We start from the raw sequence: 20,983 nt of genomic DNA on the forward strand, positions 1-20,983 counted from the left end.
AGACAATTCAGGAAATCTTCAAAGCCTAAAGACTAAACGAAATGGGTCTGTTCCTACAATTTTCCCCCTCAATTAAAATTTTTAGTGCCATGATGATTATGAACCCAAACTACAAATACCTTCTTTAGCCTATGGTGCACATGTGGTAAAGGAGTCCATGTTTTCTCAAATACAGTGATAGTCCGTGAATACTGGACCACCTGTGTTATATTACTACTAGTTTTCCTCCTCACTTGACTGTAAACTTGCAGCAGGCAGAGACCACATACACGTTCACTGTGCTGTTCTGAGACTTGCTGCAGTGCCTGACACCCACACTGGCATTCAAGAAACATGTGCTGTATATATGAACATGTGAATAGGAAAGTTTGGAAATGGGAGAAAAGAAATGTCACTTACCATCCCATGATCTTAAACCAGTTGCTATCATCATTGTGGCACTTTTCTTTCTGATTAGGGTAAGAAATTCTGTATTCTGCTCTTTTAAATGTGCTATAAACATTTCCCCCATTGTTATAGTCTTTATTATTTCCATTTTTAATGGCTGTATATGATTTTATCAAATGGAATTGTAATAATTTACTTATTTTTTGGACTTTTTTTTTTTTTTTTCGGTACGCGGGCCTCTCACTGTTGTGGCCTCTCCCGCCGCGGAGCACAGGCTCTGGACGCGCAGGCTCAGCGGCCATGGCTCACGGGCCTAGCTGCTCCGCGGCATGTGTGATTCTTCTGTATCGGGGCACGAATCCGTGTCTCCTGCATCGGCAGGTGGACTCTCAACCACTGCGCCACCAGGGAGGCCCCTATTTGTTGGACTTTTGAAATGCCCCAGTCTTTTTGCTTTTATAGCTGTGTCAATGAACACATTCACTAAAAATGCTTTTTCTGAGAAACAGATTCTTGAGTTCATTTACTTATTCATCAGACACACACTAAAAGCCACTATGGACCAAGTGCATTAGGTTCTGAAGATGTAGGGGTGAGCAGAAAAGAAATAGAGCCCCTTGCAGCTTTTAGTTCAGCCAGGGAGAGAATTAAATAATTCTACAAGAAAGTAGAAGCACCAGTGTGCTAAGTGCCCTGCAGGAGAGACAGAAGGTGGTGAAGTACAGGGCAGGGACGAATTGCCCAGCAGGGGGGACAGCATGAACAAGGGCCTCATGGCAAGAGACAGCAAGTACATTCAAGGAACTGGAAGAAGCAATGTGGCCAGAGTACAGAGCGGGGATGAGCATGGAGCCCAATGAGGCTGAGGATGAATGGAATGAAATTGCTCAGGACCTGGTGGGCCACTTAAGGATTATGGTTATAATCCAAAGAGCTATGGGAAGCTGCCAAAGTGCTTCAAGGAGAGGGCTAATGTGCTTAAATATACATTTTGAAAGTTCATCCTTGCTGAGTGAGGTAGGCAGAATGATGGCCCTCCAAAGATGTCCATGTTCTAATCCCTGGAACGTATGGTTGTGTTCCATGGGAAAAGGGTGATAGGGTTGTAGATGGAATTAAGGCCGCTGACCTTAAAACGTAAGATTATCCCAGATTATCCAGGTGGGCCCAATGTAATCTCAAGGATCTTTAAAGGAGGAAGAGAGAAGTAAGTAGAAGACTCAGGAATGAGTCAGAGAGAGATTGGAAGATGCTAAGCTGCTGGCTTTGAAAATGGAGGAAGGTGCCCTGAGCCAAGGAATGCAGGTGGCCTCCAGAAGCTGGAAAAGGAGAGGAAGTGGATTTTCCCCTAGAGCCTCTAGCTGTAATGCAGCCCATCTGACATCTTGATTTTGGCCCAGGGAGGCCCGTTTTGGATCCCTAACCTCTAGTATGGAAAGCTAACAAATGTGTGTTAAGTCACTAAGTCTGGGATAATTCGTTACAGCAGCCATAGGAAATTAATACAAGGGGGCAGATCGTGGGTTTTGTTTTGGATAGTTGAGTTTCACATGTCCTCAACACAAAGAATAGGGACATTTGGAAGTATTCATCTATTTAGCTACTTTTCTAATAAGTTACATGATCTGTAAAGAAATTTGACTTTTCACGACCCCAGTTTTATCATATATAAAAACAAGTTTTATTTAAGGTCGGTTCTACTTCTAAATCTCTGAGTTTATAAGCTTGAAAAGAAACAAATATGCTTTTCCCTTAGATTCCTGTCAGTACTTGGCAGTCATTCGGAAAAAAGTGATATTAAAAATAGTGGATCTAAACTAAAGGGGGAAAAGATTCCATTAAAAAACGCACCCCATATATAAAATTATCTTTAAATACCTTAATAAGAAATGTGTTGAATTTACATAAAGAAAACTACAAAATTCCATGGAGACCTACAAAAGGATATTTTAAAATGTCCATATGTGTGTTCCTGGATGGGAAGACTGAACGTTGTAAACATGCCAAATTCTTCCCAATTAATTTATAAGTTGAACGCAATTTTCATCGGAACCCCACAGGGAGGTTTTTGGAACTCCACAAAAATGATTCTACCATCCATCTGGAAAATAAACAGGCAGGAAGAGCTGAGAACAATGTGAAAACAAGAAATACCAGGTTTTAGAACATATTATAAGAACTGGGGGAAAAAGTGTGTCCTTGGTGTAAGAATAAGGGAAGAGAGTAGATCACAGCCTGGAAAGGTCCCCTAGGATGTGAAAAAACTCAATACAGAATATGATAATCAAGACATTATATATAGGGCTTCCCTGGTGGCGCAGTGGTTGAGAGTCCGCCTGGCGATGCAGGGGACACGGGTTCGTGCCCCGGTCCGGGAAGATCCCACATGCCGCGGAGCGGCTGGGCCCGTGAGCCATGGCCACTGAGCCTGCGCGTCCGGAGCCTGTGTTCCGCAACGGGAGAGGCCGCAACAGTGAGAGGCCCGCGTACCGCAAAAAACAAAAACAAAAACAAAAAAGACATTATATATAAATAGGGGTTATCTAGCAAATGATAAGGGGAAAACTGGTTTGCAATTTGGAAACAAAAATGTTTAGATCATCACCCTATGCTAAATACCCAACTAAATTCCAAAGCACTAAACAATCTTAAAATTCAAAGCAACCAAGAAAATGGAAGTGGATATTAACCTGGCCTCTAGATGAGGAAAACTTTCTCAGTATAAAAGCAGTGGGAAAAAATTGCAAAGGAAAAGATCACAGGTTTGAATATATGAAAACTTAAAACTTTGCAGATCAAAAAATCATCATAAAATAAAAGGAAAACAGCACACTGGGAATAATAGTTGTGATAAAAATAGAAACAGGTCAATATTCTCATCATAGAAAAGAGGTAAATGACATGGATAGATAATCCACAGAAGAGGGAATAGGAAGAGCTAATCAACATGTGAAAATGTTCAATATTACTAGCAATCAGGGAAACAGAACCAAACATGAGATACTGGTTTCCACCTATTAGATTATCAAAGATTTGAAAAATAAATAACATTCAGTCATCAGTGAGAGCACAGAGGGGCGGATGCTGCAAGAGGCAGTCACATTTGTTAATTGGGCAATTTGGTAAGAAGAATCAGGAGTCCTAAAAATGAAAAATAAGTTCATACTACCCAGTATGGTCTTCCCACATCTAGGAACCTCTCCTAAGGAAATAACTTAAAAGTGTGAACAGATACGTTGATTGTAGGGTTATTTATAAAGTGAAAACGGCAAAATGATTGAAAAGCATGGGATCTAAAACTCACTTAACAAAAACATGGAGAGAAACAAGAAAGACTAAATACCAAAATATTAACAACAGTTACCTTTGATTTGCTAGGGATGTGGTTGGTTTTTATTCTCTTTTTCTTACCTTTCTCTATTTCCAAAATATTGTACAAGGAGCATTTGTTACTTTTGTAGCCAGATCTCTTCCCCGCCACACACACACGCACAAGGACCCCCCCGCACCCCCCCACAGCCACCTCTTCTCTATTTTGCCAGCTTCCCCCTGCATGCAACTGAGAGCTAAGGGAAAATTCATGTTTGATAAAATCATGCTGCGAGTGATGGCCAACAAAGGAAAAACACTTAGCACTTCGAGGGCTTATTTGAGTTTATAAGAAAGGAATGGAAGGAAAGATGTTATGGACAGAACTGTTAAACAAGTGTGTTCGAAGGAGGGTCCCGGGTGCCGCCGTCTGGGCGCACATCCCTCCGCGGCAGTTTTCTTTCTGTGACTGCATGGTCTGACTATTCGGCACACTTGACACTCTTTAGCAATAAATATATCCCGCGTATGGAAGTTTTACTGAAAACAGCTCCCAGCGGGGAGAGAAAACAAACAGAACCCTTTTCTTAGTTTGAATCAAACCGCAGGGATAAAACGAGTCTGAACTTCGCGCTTGGTATTCTCATCTCTGGAGGACAGTACAGAACAAGCACCCTGAGGTGGGAACGCTTCATGTCTTCTTTTCTTCCCCGTCGCTTCTCTGCACCCCTACCCCTGCCCCCCGCCCCGCCCAGTGAAGTGGGCTGCTGCGATGAGGGCTTCAGATCTGCCGCCTGTCAGCCCCACAGGCTCTGGGACCCTGGGATGGAGGCGGGGTCTAACCTGCCCATCATGCTTCCAAATTCCCACCCCCTCCCCAGAATAAGAGCATGCAGGCATTTTTTCCTTTTAGAGACTTTAGAAATCACCCAACCCATTCTTTTTTTTTTTTTTTTCCCAACCCACTCTTGCCATTTTATGGATGAGGAAATTGAGGCTCAGAAGCATAAAGCAACTTCCCTAAAGTTACCTATCCAGCTAGCAACAAAATTAGGCCAGGAAACCAGGTCTCTTGATTCATAGCACAGTCCCATGCCCAGCTAATAATAATTCTGTGCTTTCCGAGATCATAAAGACCTTTGTCAGAAATCCACGTGGATCCTATTTTACACAGAAAGAAAAGCCAAGTTGTAGAATACAAACAGCTCAGAGCTACATACACACTGAATGTAGTACTAGAAGCAAGACTCTGGGACTCATTTCCAACTCCTAGGCTGTTCTCACTGTATGTGGGAATATGGGATAAACTCTGGGATTAGGATGACTCTGTTGTACAATCAGCCAAGCTTTTCACAGCCACGCAGAGTTACGGGCTGAATAAGACCTGGACCTGGAATGCCCGAGACCATGACATCACATTGAGCGTCCTCCCCAGAGCGCCACAGAACAGCACAGAGAACATTCCACTAATTCAGGGTTGGGAAAAGAAAGCACAAAAACATTTCAAAATGTTAGTGCTTCAGAATTATGCAGTGAGCGTACATTTGAAAAACTTCCATTAAAGTTCTTAATTAGGTTTTTCTCCCACAGACGCTGGGTTGTACTTAAGAGCCCTTAGCAAACTTTGAGTTTAAGAGAAGCACTGGCATCAAGATTAGAGGAATTTCATTATAAAATACTTTTTAATTAATGCTACATAGAGAGCTGTAGACTTGAGTTTTGAGCAATGGTGAGGAGATAAACTATTAGAGGACAGTGAGTGCTCCTGGAGCATCATGAAGATTAGAGTTTTGACTGATTTGATAGAGCATCTAACTGGAAAAATAAAAATCAAGGGGAAAGTTGAACGAACAGGTTAGAGACAGAGCTGAGACCAGAGAGAATGTGAACTCTACAGGAGCCTGAGCAACAAGATGAATGAATGCTAAAGCCTCTCAAAATTCAGGGCAAAAGACGAAAAATTTGTGAAGCAAAATGGAAGGTAACCAAAAAGAAATACATTCTTTTTTTTTTTTTTTTTTGCGGTACATGGGCCTCTCACTGTTGCGGCCTCTCCCGTTGCGGAGCACGGGCTCCGGACGCGCAGGCTCAGCGGCCATGGCTCACGGGCCCAGCCGCTCCGCGGCACGTGGGATCTTCCCGGACCGGGGCACGAACCCGTGTGCCCTGCATCGACAGGCGGACTCTCAACCACTGCGCCACCAGGGAAGCCCACAAGGAAACTTTTGATGGTGATAAATGTCTTCATTATCTTGACTGTGGTGATAATTCAAGAGTATATACATCTCAAAAACAAACTGTATACTTTAAATATGTGCAGCTTATTGCATGTCAATTATATTGCAGTATAGATGTTGAAAAATGCTTTAGGTAGAAAATCATCTATACCATCATCTTTTACGATGGCAAAAACCCAGTAGGAAATCCAAGTGTCCTACAAAAGGAATATAGCTCAGTAAATTACAGCTCATCAATGTACCATAAAGCTTTTCTGTTATTAAATAATATATGTGATGCCATGTAGATATAAACTAATATTTTCTCATAGTAGAATATGAAATGATATACACATTACTACAACTATACAAAACCCTGTGATTACGTATGGCTGAAGACTAAAAGAGGCCATAGAGAAACCTAACAGCTGTTATTGCAGAGTAATACATTATACGTATAAATGTAGAGTTGTTGAAATAAGTTTCTTTCTTTTTTAAAAAAGAATAGTATGTTTGTATTTTAGAGTTTTGTTAACATCTTTCTAAAGCTCCCTCTAAAGTATGCTGTCTCCTGTGGTAAGGAGACAGAGAAACTAAGTGAAATTTCAATGCTGATTCTCCAACAAAATAATTATTTGCCTCTTTCCTCTCTCTTTACAGGCACTCTGCTCCATTCCCACCGGTCCCACTACTGCCACGATCTTTCCATCCCCAGGACACTGCTTTCCTCAAGTCCTTGCCATTCTTCCCCCAGCTATCATCACGATTCTGCACGTTAAACCTCAGTTTCTATGCTGCCATCAAGACAGGCTACATCACCAATTTCCCTCATAAAAACAGAAGACTCCCACTCTGCCCACACACTATGGTTAACTCCTTAACGTAAGTCTCTCACGAGCTACTGCAACCTCTACTTCCAGCCTTATTTCCAAAATTATTTCCTTATTCCCAGACTCTTATTTGTTAGTCCTTAATTCCTATGTACCACCCTAGGCTCTGGGGGTATAAAAATGAACGGTATTTGTGTGGTGGTTAATTTTTTGTGTCACCTTGGGTAGGCTATGGCGCCTACTTGTTTGGTCAAACACCAGTCTAGATGTTGCTGGGAAGGTTAATTTTTTAGATGTGATTAACCTTTAAATCAGTAGACTTTTGAGTCTGGCAGATAACCCTCCACATGGGTGGGCCTCATCCAATCCGTTCAAGGTCTTACAAGCAAAGAGTGATGCTTCCCAAAGAAGAAGTGATTCTGTCTCCAGAATGCAGTATAGAAGCCTTGGCTGAGGGACTTCCCTGGCGTTCCAGTGGTTAAGACTCTGAGCTTCCACTGCAGCGGGTGTGGGTTCTATCCCTGGTCAAGGAACTACGATCCCACATGCCGTGTGGTGTGGCCCCCCAAATAAATAAATAAATAAAATTTAAAAAAAAAGAAAAGAAACCTCGGCTGAGTCTGCAGTCTGCAGCCTTACCTGTGGACTTCAGACTTGCCGGCTCACAATTGTGTAAGCCAAATTCCTTAAAATAAATCTCTCTCTAGATATGTCCTATTGTTTCTGTTTCTCTGGAGAACTCTAATACCATATGGCTCCTACACTTACGGAACTCGTAGGCTAACCCAGGAAATAGAAATATACACAAATAATTCAATCAAACTTGGAGAGTACCAGAGTAGCCCTTCTGCCATAAACAATGAAAGATATATATATAGATTTTTTTTTTAATTTGTTTTTTGATGTGGACCATTTTTTAAGTCTTTAATGAATTTGTTACAATATTGCTTCTGTTTTATGTTTTGGCTTTTTGGCCAAGAGGCATGTGGGATCTTAGCTCCCCGACCAGGGATCAAACCTGCACTCCCTGCAATGGAAGGCAAAGTCTTAACCGCTGGACTGCCAGGGAAATCCCGAAAGATATATTTTTTAAAGTGGCTTTCAGAGATTGGACAGCAGAGAGCAGGGCTTATGATTCCTGAGAAGAAAAACAAGTGAAGAGAGAGCCCTATAATCATCCTGGCTTTCTACCATCCGAACGGAGGTAAAGGGAAGGGAAACTCAAGCAGGGGATGGCGGTGTTACTGAGCTGAGGAGACAGAGGTCAGAGTCTGGGGCACAGAGCACCTAACATATTTGACACCAGGAGCCTATCATTTCTTAAACACCTCTCTTCTCTGTATGACAAAATTATTTTCAGCAATAATCATGTAATAATAAGCAATAATCATTATGTTCTTGATTTATTCTCTGGTTTTAAAACAAACCATTAACGATGCAAAAAGGAGAATAAACATCATTTTACAAAATTATATTGAAATCTGTAAAATAGTTCAGGTGTAAAGTAAACCTTACACTTAACAAACATAAATATGATGTCTCACATTTCCCACTTGGTTTCACTATTTTACATTGTAAACACAAAGTAAAACTCTTAAGTGGTCACATACAATGACAGACTTCAATAACTCACATTATTTCTTTATCTTCACAACAACTGTGCTATCATTGTTTATACCAAATCTATTCTTTAAACATGGGAGTTTCTTATACTACAGGAGATGGAAACACAAACTATATTTGAAGCCAGTCCAAATGATTCTGAACTGCTACTGCTAGAAATGTACTCTCAAAATAAGCACATTTAGCTGTTTAATAAAAGAAATACACAATAAGGTGCAATTTAAAGTTTACACGTGTATTATTAAAACTCAAAAGTAACCTCAGCAATTGTTTAGAATGTAGGCCAACAAAAGTCCCGTTTCCCACCCCATCCCAAGTATTTTATCATCTGATTAGTCAGAGTTGTAGAGACATGATGATAAATACAAGATAGACTTTTAGTCATTTTTATAATTATTTTAAAATTCTCTTCCAACTACATACCTCCAAATTCCCAGCACCTGCGTTGGACTGCCTCCCTCACCCTAACCTTTGCGGTACCTGGGTTGGGAGTGGCTGAGGGTCTGGAATTTGCAGTGTGGAGTGCCATGGGGAAGGAGCCATGCAGAGAAAGAGCTCCAGAAATCTGCATGGGATTCCCTGAGGACACACAGGGGTGAGAATCAAAAACCTGGGGAAGGAATTGCCAGGGATGAGCCAGCTGAACAACCGCTGATCTCACACAGGGCTTGTACCTGTTGAGGTTCCCACTAGTGAGACTGGAGAGACAGCATTGCACACCTTGGCTATTGAGTAGACACCGGAAAGGCCATAACTCCGGAGTGGGGCTAAATTAGCTGTAAAGGGTACTCTAAAACTATACAGTTCACCCTTGAACAACACGGGTTTGAACTGCGTGGGTCCGCTTATCCGTGGATTTTTTTCAATAAATATAATACCTGTATTTTCATTTCACAGATCTTTAATCAAGTGTGGGGAAAAGTTTGTGTTTGCTTAGAGATCACAATATGTGGCATCAAAAGAACTAGGGTTTGAGACCTGATTCCATCCAAACAGTTTTAGCTTCCTGACCTTGGGTGAGTCATCTTTCAATTCCTTTGTTTTTCGAGGCAGAGATAGCAGTACATGGATTTTTGACTACAAGGGGATCGGTGCCCTTAACCTCTGCATTGTTCAAGAGTCAACTGTACAAACAAAGCTTATAAACAAGCCTTAAAAATCAAGCCTATTTCCAAGTAAATTTAAAACCTGTCAGAACTAATCTCAATACCCAAAAGAAGACATCAAAATCTCAACTCTCAACATCATAACATTCATAATTGTGGTAGGCAGAAGTTCTAGGAATGGCTCCCAAGATTCCATACCCCTGAGTCCTCAGAACCTGGGAATGTTATGAGAGATCATTTCCACGATTGTTAAATAAACCAGGTAAAATAATCCAGGCGGGCGTAATCTAATCCCATGAGCCCTTAAAAGCAGAAAACTTTCTCCAGTTGGAAGCAAAAGAGATCAGAGAGACTCAAAGAGTTAAGAAGGATGTGACACACCACTGCTGCTTTGAAGATGGAGAGGACCACATGAGAAGGAATGCAGGCATCTTCTAAGAGCGCAGAGTAGACTGGCTGACAGCCGGCAAGAAAACGAGGGCCTCTGACCCACAGCCACAAGGAAGCTTCCAAAAACCCAGATGGGCTTGAAAGCAGATTCTTCCCATGAACTTCCACATAAGAGCTCAGCCCAGAGTTTGCATGCCACAACCAAGGAGCTGGTGTGCCGCAACTAAGGAGCCAGTGAGCCACAACTAAGGAGCCTGCCAGCCACAACTAAGACCTGGTGCAACCAAATAAATTAAAAAAAAACAAAAAACTCAGCCCAGCCAATACCTTGACCCTAGGCATAGAACTCAAGTGAGCACATCTGACTTATAACCTGCAGAACTGTGAGATGAAAACAGAGGCTGCTGTAAGCTGTTAAGTTTCTGATAATCTGTCACAGAGCAATAGAAGATTAATAAAGTCTAGAATCCAATAAAAACATTATTATACATGCTAAGAAGTAAGAAAATGTGACCCATAAACAGGAGAAAAATCAGTCAAAAGAAAGAGACCCAAAAACAACAAAGATGACAGAATTGGTAGACAAGGACTTTTAATTATAAGTATGCTCCAGGATTAAAGAAAAGATAAACTAATGAAGAGAGAAATGGAAAATATAAAAGAGAACCAAGTGGAACTTCTAGAGACTAAAAGTAAAATATCTGAAGCAAATAATTCATGGAATGAGATCAACATCATATTAGACATTACAGAAAAAAATTGTGAATTTAAAGAAATGGAAATAGAAACTTCCCAAATTGAATCTGAGAAAAAAACGGCTGAGAGTGAAATGGAAAGAACATCAGTGACTTGTGCGGTAATACAAAGTGGTCTAAGTTACATGTAATTGGAGTACCAGAATATCAGGGAAGAAGAAGAGACATTTGAAGGAATGATGGCCAAACACTGTCCAAATTTGGTCAACACTAGAATACCCCTGATCCAAACTCAACAAACTCTAAGCAGGATAACTAAAGAACACTATAAAAAGGAACATCATAATCAAATTGCTGAAAACAAACAAAACAAAATCTTAAAAGCTGCCAGAGAAAACGACACATATGTTCAGAGAAAAAAATATATAAAAATTACCACTGACTTGTCATCAGAAATAATGGAAACCAGTTAGAATGACAACTTTAAAGTGCTGAAAGAAAATATCCTTCAAAAATGAAAGTAAAATAGACCATTTTCAGACAAACAGAAACTGAGAAAATTTGTCACCAGTAGACTAGAAATTTTAAGGAAGTTCTTTAGGCTTATAAAAAAATTATAAAGAATGGAAAATTGGATCTATGCAAAGGAAAGAAGAGTCCTGGAAATAAAGGTAAGAAAGGAAAGGGAAAAAGAGGACAAATAGAAGAAACAGAAAATAAATATGAAGATGGCAGGCTTAAACCCCATCCTATTGATAATTACATTAACTGTAAATAGGATAAACACTCTAATTAAAAAGAAGAGATTATCAGAATGAATAAAAAAGCAACTCAACTGTATGCCATCCTTAGGAAATCCACTTTAATCATAAAGACATAGATAAATTAATAGTAAAAGAATAAAAAAAGATAACAAAAGAGGAATGGCTATACCAATATCACTTCAGAACAAAGAATACTATCAGAGAAAAAGAGGTGTTTCATAATAATAAGAGTCAATCAATTAATCAAGAAGACATAATCCTAAATGTATATATACCTAATAAAAAAGCTTAAAAACACATGAAGCAAAAAACTGAGAGAACTCAAAGAAGAAACAGACAAATCTATTATTATAGCTGGTTATTTTAATACTCCTCTGGTAGTAAATATCAACATCTAAAAGATATTCATTCCACTCCATTTCTAATGGAACATTCACCAAGACAGATGCTGAGACATAAAAAAACTTACAATAAATTTAAAGGAGTTGAAGGGAACAGAATTAAATAAAAAGTCAGTAACCAAAAAATCTGGAAAATATCTAAATATTTGGAAATTAAGCAACATATTTCTTAATAACCCATGGTTCACAGAAGAAAACACAAAGAGAATTAGAAACTATTTTGAACTGGATGATAATGAAAACACAAAATTTGTGGAATGCAGTTAAAGCAGTGCTTAGATGGAAATATAAAGTTTTAAATGTTTACGTTGGAAAAGAAAAAAAGACTAAAATCAACGATGGAAACATCTACTTGAAGAAGCCATAAAAAGATCAAGTAAACCAAAATAAGTAGAAGGGAATAATAATATAACAGCAGCAAAAATCAATGAACTAGAAAATGGAAGAATAATACAGAAAATAAATGACACCAAAGATGGTTCTTTAAAAAGATCAGTAAAATTAATAAACCTCTAGCTAGACTGATGAAAGGGAAAAAACCCCACAAATTACCTATATCTGGATTGAAGGTGAGGCAGATTTTACAGCCATTAAAAATATTGTTAAGAGAATACCATGCAAAATTTGTGCTAATAATTTTGAACTTAGATGAAATGGACACATTTCTTTTACATTTAACATTTCTTTTAAAAAAGAGAACGAGAGAGAAGAAAACACAATCAGAAGCAAATATGGCAAAATGTCAAAATCTGTTAAATTTGGTTGGTAGGTACCTGGGTGTTTGTTACGATATCGTCTGCATGCTTGAAATGTTTCATAACTAAAATTATAAATTAACTGAGGAAAAATTATTTCTCAGAATCATTCAATCAACAAATATGTACTGATCACCTACTATGTGGTAGGCATTGGAGCAGCGTCCTGGGAATACAGTAGCCAATCAGACAGACAGGTCTCTGCCCTAATGGAGTGCAGTTTGGTAGGGGGGAGATGAACAAGGAAGTAAAAAAGATCTACAAAGATTGCGGTAAGTGCTATGAAAGAAATGAACCCGTGATGACATATTTACAAGGCGAAAGGGTTGAAGGGAAGCAGTCAAATACGAGAGCTTGGGGAAGTGAATTGCAACGAGAGAGAACTGTAAAGGTGGGAGTACCACAGCTGGAAAGAGCTAGAAAGACTAGAACAACTGAGAAGAAGAAAGCGGTTTGAGATGAGGTTGAAGAGGTTAGATTTTAAGTGCAATAGGATGTCACTGGAGGTTTTAAGCAGAGGAGCTGGTTTTAAGGCACTTGGGTCATCATATAGAAAATGGGTTGTCAGAAAGAAGGACTGGAAGCCGGAAGCTATTGCAAACTTCAGGGGAGAAATGAGGATGGTGTGAGGTAGGATGGTGCAGTGCAGATGGAGAGAGGTGGGATCATTTGAGATTTGCCATCTATGACGACCTCAGTGTTTAAAGACGTGAGCCTGTCTTTTTTTTTTTTCCTACAAATACACATCCAGGCAGAAAGAGCCACCCCATTCCCCACTCTTAGTCGTCATCATTACTGCAATGATGGGTACACGCAGCAGCCTCAAGTTTCTTTCTTCAGTGGGCACTCCATTACCATCAACCCCTGGGGGTGATCTGATTAATCACGATGCCACTGCATGACATGGATTACTACCACTTCCCACTGGCAAGCTGCTCGGCACTGCATTCAGGGCCGGACACAACCAAACCACTGCCAGACCAGCTGGGGCCACTGCTAGTACATCAGCTGGGATCCAAGTCAGGAAATCCAGTCCAGAAATACAACAGTTATTTTAAAAGAGAGATTTTAACCTAAGAAATAGTTAGACAGGTATTGGAGGACTACAAGGCAAAAGGGAAACACAGCAGTTATTAAAAAGAAAAAAAAAGTTGTAACTATGAGTATATGAAGCCTCTACCATCGTCAGGGCTGAAGAAACAGAGGGATGAGGCTGAGGTAGACCTAGAAGGCTGGTGGAGGGTCCTGGGAAGCTGGAGCCCACCCTCTGGGAGCTGTGGTTGATGTCTCTGAGGGGCCCAGGGTGAGAAACAGTGGGAAACTGGAACCAACAGCAGGAAACTAGAACCAACAGCAGGTGCTGGAATGAAGTGACCCTTCTGGGAACCGAGAGGAGACAGGGAGGAAAGAGCCACTACTGCTCCCTTCTCCAGCCATCAGGCATCCTCTGGACGTTGGGAAGATGGAACCTGCTGAGAGGCAGCTGGTAAAGGAGAAATGCGGCTTTCAGAGTCTTAGTCCCAGCCTCACCATGCAGAGTAGAGAAGGGTGGGTTTGGGGCTGAGAGACAAGAGCTTAATAACCAACACACGCTGCTTTTTCCATGATCATGTTTCATGAAACAATTTTATTCATTCTTGACATGCGGCTTCATATCAATGTTTTCATTATCACCGGAGCCACTTTTAGAGACATTAACTCTATTTTCCAGGGCATGACACTTTCACATCTGTTAAAGTTGTCTGGAATACAGGACTTTGTAAATTCCATGCTTGGTACTGACACTAGAAATTTTTACCTAAAGCCACTTGGTAGCTATTTGCGTAACATTATAAAATGTACGTTTTGGGTTTCTTTTTCATTCAATCTGAGATGTATATTTGTGATCTCTAATATGTAACCACTTACTGGATTGCTTTTAAAGTATCTTGAAAGGCTTGTTTACAATGACAGCCAATATTTGCAGTTATGAGTTTATAACATCAGGCAGAAGAACTGGATCTGTGTGACATTTCCTTCCTCCTTTATTTGCCAATTTCATCAGATAACCTCTGTAAGCATCAAAAACTCACACTGACTGAGGCTGCTTCAGGCTCAACACTCTTTTCTTGTTCAAAACAAAGTAACTGAGAACATGTCTGATAGTTTGAAAGACTTCGTAAGAGAACTAATTCTTTTCAGAGGGTATGTTTTGAAGAAAAGCCTCATTTTCTATTAAGTCCCCTAAGGCAGTGCTGCTTAAATTCTCTTTGGTAAAGGACCACTTTAAAAATTTTTCCAGTCTGTTGCAAACTGCTACTTTGTAAAACTTAATACAAATTGCTAGAAAAATGAAATAAAAAGACTTACAAGTTAAAAGCTGCAATTCTGTATTACTAGTTCAACCAACAGGAAATTATATTGCAATAAATATTACCAAAGTATGCATAAGGAAAAAAGTATGAAAATTGTACATGTTGTTTGTTCATGGAAAGTATGTATGTAGGCAACTAATATGCAGTATAGGCTCACTATTACACTTGCAACTTTTATTTTCATTTTGAGGGAAAAAAAATGAATCCCCATATTAAATGCCTATTGGCACACTTTGAATGAACACAGTGTATATGTTTAAAATTTTTAATGTCACAAACTGACTTGCTTCTTGATTGATAATTTATCTAATCTAGGTGCTTTCGCCAGCAAGGCTACTTGCAGTTGATAAGGTACATCTAATCTATTTCTATGTTTTATGTTAATAATAATAAGAGGAAAGAAACCAGTCTCGCAGAATGGAATAGAAGAAGAGGTTTTAGAGCAATTTCAGCAAGCTCGGTTTGTTCATTTTAAAATTTTATCTAAAATGGAAAAAGTGCTACTATGTTTTCAGACTCCTTTAAATCCTTCAAAAGAAGTCAGTTCCAGTAATGTATCTTGTAAGTTATGGTTAAATTTATCTTTTGATGAAAGAAATGGATTCTGGATCCATGAATTTTTTAGGCGTAGATCTTCTTTTGATGGAAAATAAAATTCAAAATGCCTTATCAAATTTTAAGGTGTTTTGTGATAGCTTTTCACAGATGTGCAGTATAAAGATCATCACCTGCATCATTGATAATTGTTAATTTATGGAACGTGTGTCGTAATAATCTGTAGAAATTCTGTTCTTCCAAGCTCCATTCTTTTTTTTATCAGCCACTGAAAAACATGTTGCATTTCTTCCTTGCATGGAAATATTGAGATCATTAAAAATACTGAAGGTATTAGATACATACGCAATCCTGCCTGTCCAATTCATATCTTCAACAAGCCCGGATCAAACTGTCTTCTGATTTTACAGAAACGTTTAGAGTTGTTCTATAAATTGAACATTCTCAAACACTTGTCCTCTTGATTATCATCACACCTCAGCATGTAGTAATAGCTGTTCATGATCTGCCTACACAGTGTCATGTAACACAAGAGAATAATCCAGAATTTAACACACCAGCCTTTACCTAATTCATGATTTTTAGGACGGCACTAAGCCCACAGTTTAGTTCCACCAACATTTCTTTTCATAGCAGGACTTCCTCATGAGAGAGACAGCCCGCTGATTTACATTCTGGTGCAGCCCCTAAATCAGGGCGATGTCTTCAGGATGTTTTCTGCACCATCAGGACACGCTCCTACACAAAATGTAAACTCCAATCCATGTTTGTTGACAACTAATCCTTCATCTACACAGTTCAGACTTAGTTGTTTGTCAGCGACAAAACTGAAAAAAGAAATTCTTCCTTCGTATCACCAACATGTTCAAATTGCACATAAATAGGAATATGAGTGAAATTATCACACTACAATGAAAAAACATGTTGCTGGCTTCAGCTGCTCTATGAATTAGTCCTCCACACCATTAGCCGGTTCCAGAACAGGCTGAGCTGTGGGGGCCCTGGAAGTATACTTGAGCTACCTTCTGTGTGCGGATTCACCCAACATTTCTAGCAAATACCTTTGATACAATCCTTCACCAATGTCTCACCAACTGTATATGGATTTTAGTCTTGGCGAGCTGAAACATTACTTACTAAGAAGCCTGTAGAATCCTCATGTTTATAAGTGAAATACTGAACATCTGTTTGAATCAGCTTTTTAATCCTCTATTCTTCCTTTCAAAAAATTCTCGTGGCTTTGAACTTAATTCTTTTTTTTTGGATGCCATTAAAGAATACTTTTTTTGTGTGTCATTGTGGATTCTACTACCCTATATGTTTATTTTTTAATTTTTTTTATTTTTGCGGTACGCGGGCCTCTCACTGCCGTGTCCTCTCCCGTTGCAGAGCACAGGCTCCAGACGCGCAGGCTCAGCGGCCATGGCTCACGGACCCAGCCGCTCCGCGGCATGTGGGATCCTCCCGGACCGGGGCACGAACCCATGTCCCTTGCATCGGCAGGCGGACTCTCAACCACTGCGCCACCAGGGAAGCCCTACCCTATATGTTTTGATGGTTCCATTGCTTCATAGCCACTATGTCTCTACAAATCACTAAACATTATGCTTTTAGGGTGTCAACATCAATGACAGCTATAAACTGAACTCAGTATGTGAGGGATCACAGTTTTGAGGAAAACAAAGATGTACTCTTGGGCCTTTGTTTCTTCAGAATCACTTCCACCTTCACCATTTGGTTTATACTCTTGCCACATTCAGAAAAGACAAGTGTTTCCTTGCCAACAAGCTAACAAAAAACTCCAGTGAGGCTTGTTTTACCTTCTGTAACTTGAGGGTGAAAATAATCAACATAAATTTTATTTCCTTAATTAACTAATAATGTTAAATAATAAAATGAAAAGTTTTGATTAAAAATGAAAACTTGTAAATATAAGTTATAAAAAGAAATGCTTACATCTTCACAGGTTTTTATACACTTTGAGAATACAGCTGATAAACCAATCATAAAGTATCACATACTGTAATATGGTCCTATTGCACGGGATTATTTATTACACAACTTGCACCACATATGACTCACCATTTGAGCTTGCCAGAACTAAAGATGTCTATACCCTGTTCAATGAGATGAGTCTGCCATTGTGAATGTGGCATCATGACAATTTCAAACTGCTGTAAAAGCTTTTAATGCTTACTCTCAATGTCTAGACCTAACTCATCATGGACCAGCACTGATCTGCTGACCACACTTTGAATAGCACTGTAATAAGGTATTATGAATAGAGAACCAATATTATTTGCTGATGAATTGCATTAGGGATGTGGGATAAGGGGAGGCAAGTAAACGGAAGGTAGGATTCAAGGAAGACCCTTGGGCAATTCTTAGCTTGAGTCAATGGATGGATAGTGATGCCACTTACTGAAATAGTAGGGAGAAATAAGTTTGATTATGTGAAGTCTGGGATGCCATGAGTCACCCAAGTAGAGACGGTAAGTATGGATGAGCCTGGATCTTAGGGCAAGATCTGGTCCGAAGGTGTAACTTTGGAAATCACCAGCATTTAGGTGTTGTAACTCTGCATAAGATCACGTAGGGAAAAAACGTGGATAGAGAAGAAAACCAGGAACAAGGCCTGAGCTCTCCAACATGCAGAGGTAGGTAGAGGAGGGGAGTGAGTCAAGGATGGAAAGGCTCTGGGTAGACGGTTCTGATGTGCATCACTGGATTAGTCTTTTCAAAGTTCCCCAGTGAGCACAGGCAAGGAGCAGATCTTCACCTTTGATTTGCAGAACTCTTGACACAGAGCACTGCCTATAGAAGCACTTAATAAATAAGCACTGGATGAATGAATGAAAGACATGATAGCCATGAATATTAGTGTATCTTCTATTCTGGTACCGAAATTTTGTGGCACTTTAAATTTTATAAAATGCCTAATGATTATCTGTATGACTAACTTACTCCTTCAAATGAATAGCAGCCCCTTCAACGAACAGAGCTCTTAACTGTTTTTGTACCATGAACCCTTGTGGCAGTTTGATAAAGACTCTAATTTTAAATGCATAAAATGAAACCAATTATACTGAAATAGATATGAGTATTAAAAAACAAATTAGCAATAAGGTATTATAGGTGCTTCTTTATTAACACATTAAATAACAAAATCTAGTGGCGAGACAAATAACTAGTGGTGGGTAAAGGAAAGGGAGGATTCAAGGGAAGGAGGATTCACTGTGATTCCAAAGCAGTGAAGAGGGTGAACATATTCAAGACAGCCACAACATTTATACTATGATACAAAAATATCTGTGTCTTCTGTTAGTGACAAAGTCACAGATACTGTTAAAATGACTGTGCTTTGTTGGCAACATTTCCAGTTTAAAAAGATGCTGAATATCTTTAAAAAGATGCTGAATAAAGTTTACGTTCACCGACTCCAGATGAAGGATCCCTGAATTAAAAGGTCCCTTTCACTTGTAACCTCACCACTACATCCAGGTTAAGGTCTATTTTAAAATACATCTTTTTTTTTTCTTACAGGAAGAATCATATAGTATACCAAACGTACAGCCTTTATGGAAAGCAATTTACAATACCTATTACATTTAAAATAAGCATGCCTTGGGCTTCCCTGGTGGTGCAGTGGCTGAGAATCTGCCTGCTAATGCAGGGGACACGGGTTCGAGCCCTGGTCTGGGAGGATCCCACATGCCGCGGAGCAACTAGGCCCGTGCGCCACAACTACTGAGCCTGCGCGTCTGGAGCCCGTGCTCCCCAACAAGAGAGGCCGCGATAGTGAGAGGCCCGCGCACTGCGATGAAGAGTGGCCCCCGCTTGCCACAACTAGAGAAAGCCCTTGCACAGAAACGAAGACTCAACACAGCAAAAATAAATAAATTGATAAACTCCTACCCCCAACATCTTCAAAAAACAAAAAAGAAAACCACAGCTTTTCTCCTTAAAAAAAAAAAAAAAAAAGCATGCCCATTGGCTCAGCAATTCCACTTCTAATAATTCACCTTGAAGAGATAGCCCCACATGCGAGCAAATAAATATGTATGTGGACGTTCACAGCTGACATGTTCATAGCATCTGTTCATTCAACAAGTAGCTACTGTCAGCCTCCTGTGGGGCAGGCAGTCTTCCAGATGCTGAGGATTCCACAGAGAACCAAACAGGCACATTTCCTGCCCTCCTTATCTTCCACGGGTAGAGACAGATAATAAAGAAAACAAAAAAGTAACCCCTATTGTAAAGTACATTAGATGGTGATAAGTACTACAGAGAAGAGGGCTAGAGAAGGCTGGGAAATGTTCTTTATAAATACCCTGGGCAAGGAAGACCTCACTGAGAAGGAGACTACTGAACACTTGAAAGTGTTAGGAAACAGGCTTGTGTATATCTGGGGGAAGAGCACTGCTGACAGAAGGCAGAGCATGTGCAAAGGCCCTGAGACAGGAGCATACCTGGCACGTTTGAAGAAAAGTGAGAAGGCGAGTATGGCTGGGGCAGCATGAGCAAAATGGGAGAGCTATAGGTGAGTATAGGCGGGGGAGACAATGGCGGAGGGGGTGGCGGTGGTGGGGGTGATCATTTAAGGCCTTATCCACCAGTATAAGGACCCTGGCTTTTATGCAAGTGAGACAAGAATCCACAGAAGCATGGCCTGACCTGCCGCACATTTGAAAAGGATCCCTCAGGTTGAGAACAGACTGTCGGGTAAAGGCAGAAGCATGGAGCTGACGTGGGAGGCTGAGCTGGTGCTGATATAATGGATGTGGAGAAAGAGAAAGGAGCCTGAGATGATTCCAAGGGTTTTGGCATAAGCAACGCAAAGGATGGAGTTCCGTGAATTATGATGGAAAACTTTGGGCTTCCCTGGTGGCGCAGTGGTTGGGAGTCCGCCTGCCGATGCAGGGGACACGGGTTCGTGCCCCGGTCCGGGAGGGTCCCACATGCCGCGGAGCGGCTGGGCCTGTGGGCCATGGCCGCTGGGCCTGCGCGTCCGTAGCCTGTGCTCCGCAGTGGGAGAGGCCACAACAGTGAGAGGCCCGCATACCGCAAAAAAAAAAAAAGATGGAAAACTTTAAGAGAAGCAGGTATGGGGGAGAAGATCAGGAGTTTGGCTTTGAACGTGGAGACGGCTATCACACATCCTTGTAGAGAGTTGGATGTAGAAAAATAGAAAAGCTAGAAGCAATTTAAACGTCACTAATAGGGACTGATTAAATAAATTATTATATATTGATAAACAGCTGTTACAAAGAATGTGACATAATCATACTATTATGAATATTTGTGATGTATTATATGAAAAAGCAAGTTGAAGAATGGCATGCAGTATTTTAATATTATTTTTATGCATAATCTGTGTGTGTAGGTATGTGCATGTATATGTTAGTTTATATGTTCAGAAAAAATGTGGATGAATATACACCAAACAGCTAATATTTATCCAGGGAATAGGATTGCCAGAGGGGAAAAAGGAAGAAACTCATTTTACTTTAGTTTCTATACTGTTAGAACTTTTCAAATGAAGAACATGTATTATATATATAATATAAAAGCTAACAAAGATTGAGAAGTTTTAAAGTG

The 20,983-nt window shown here is 40.1% G+C and overlaps 1 protein-coding gene across 10 annotated transcripts in view; it reads right to left on the reverse strand.

The window, feature by feature from the left end:
• Positions 1-20,983, reverse strand: part of EFCAB11 (EF-hand calcium binding domain 11) — a 247,618-nt gene that overhangs the window by 118,159 nt on the left and 108,476 nt on the right. Inside the window, exon 6 of one of the 10 annotated variants that reach the window (XM_089908105.1) lies at positions 1-20,983. This exon is cut by the window's right edge and continues 7,139 nt beyond it. The exons of the other annotated variants lie outside the window; for them this stretch is intronic. The gene's annotated coding sequence lies outside the window, so the exon portion shown is untranslated. 10 annotated transcript variants of the gene reach the window in all.

The sequence above is a fragment of the Delphinapterus leucas genome, chromosome 2 (genome assembly GCF_059928025.1).
Source record: "Delphinapterus leucas isolate spDelLeu-1000000601 "Yukka" chromosome 2, BTC_Dleu_Yukka2, whole genome shotgun sequence".
Taxonomy (NCBI): Eukaryota; Metazoa; Chordata; class Mammalia; order Artiodactyla; family Monodontidae; genus Delphinapterus; species Delphinapterus leucas.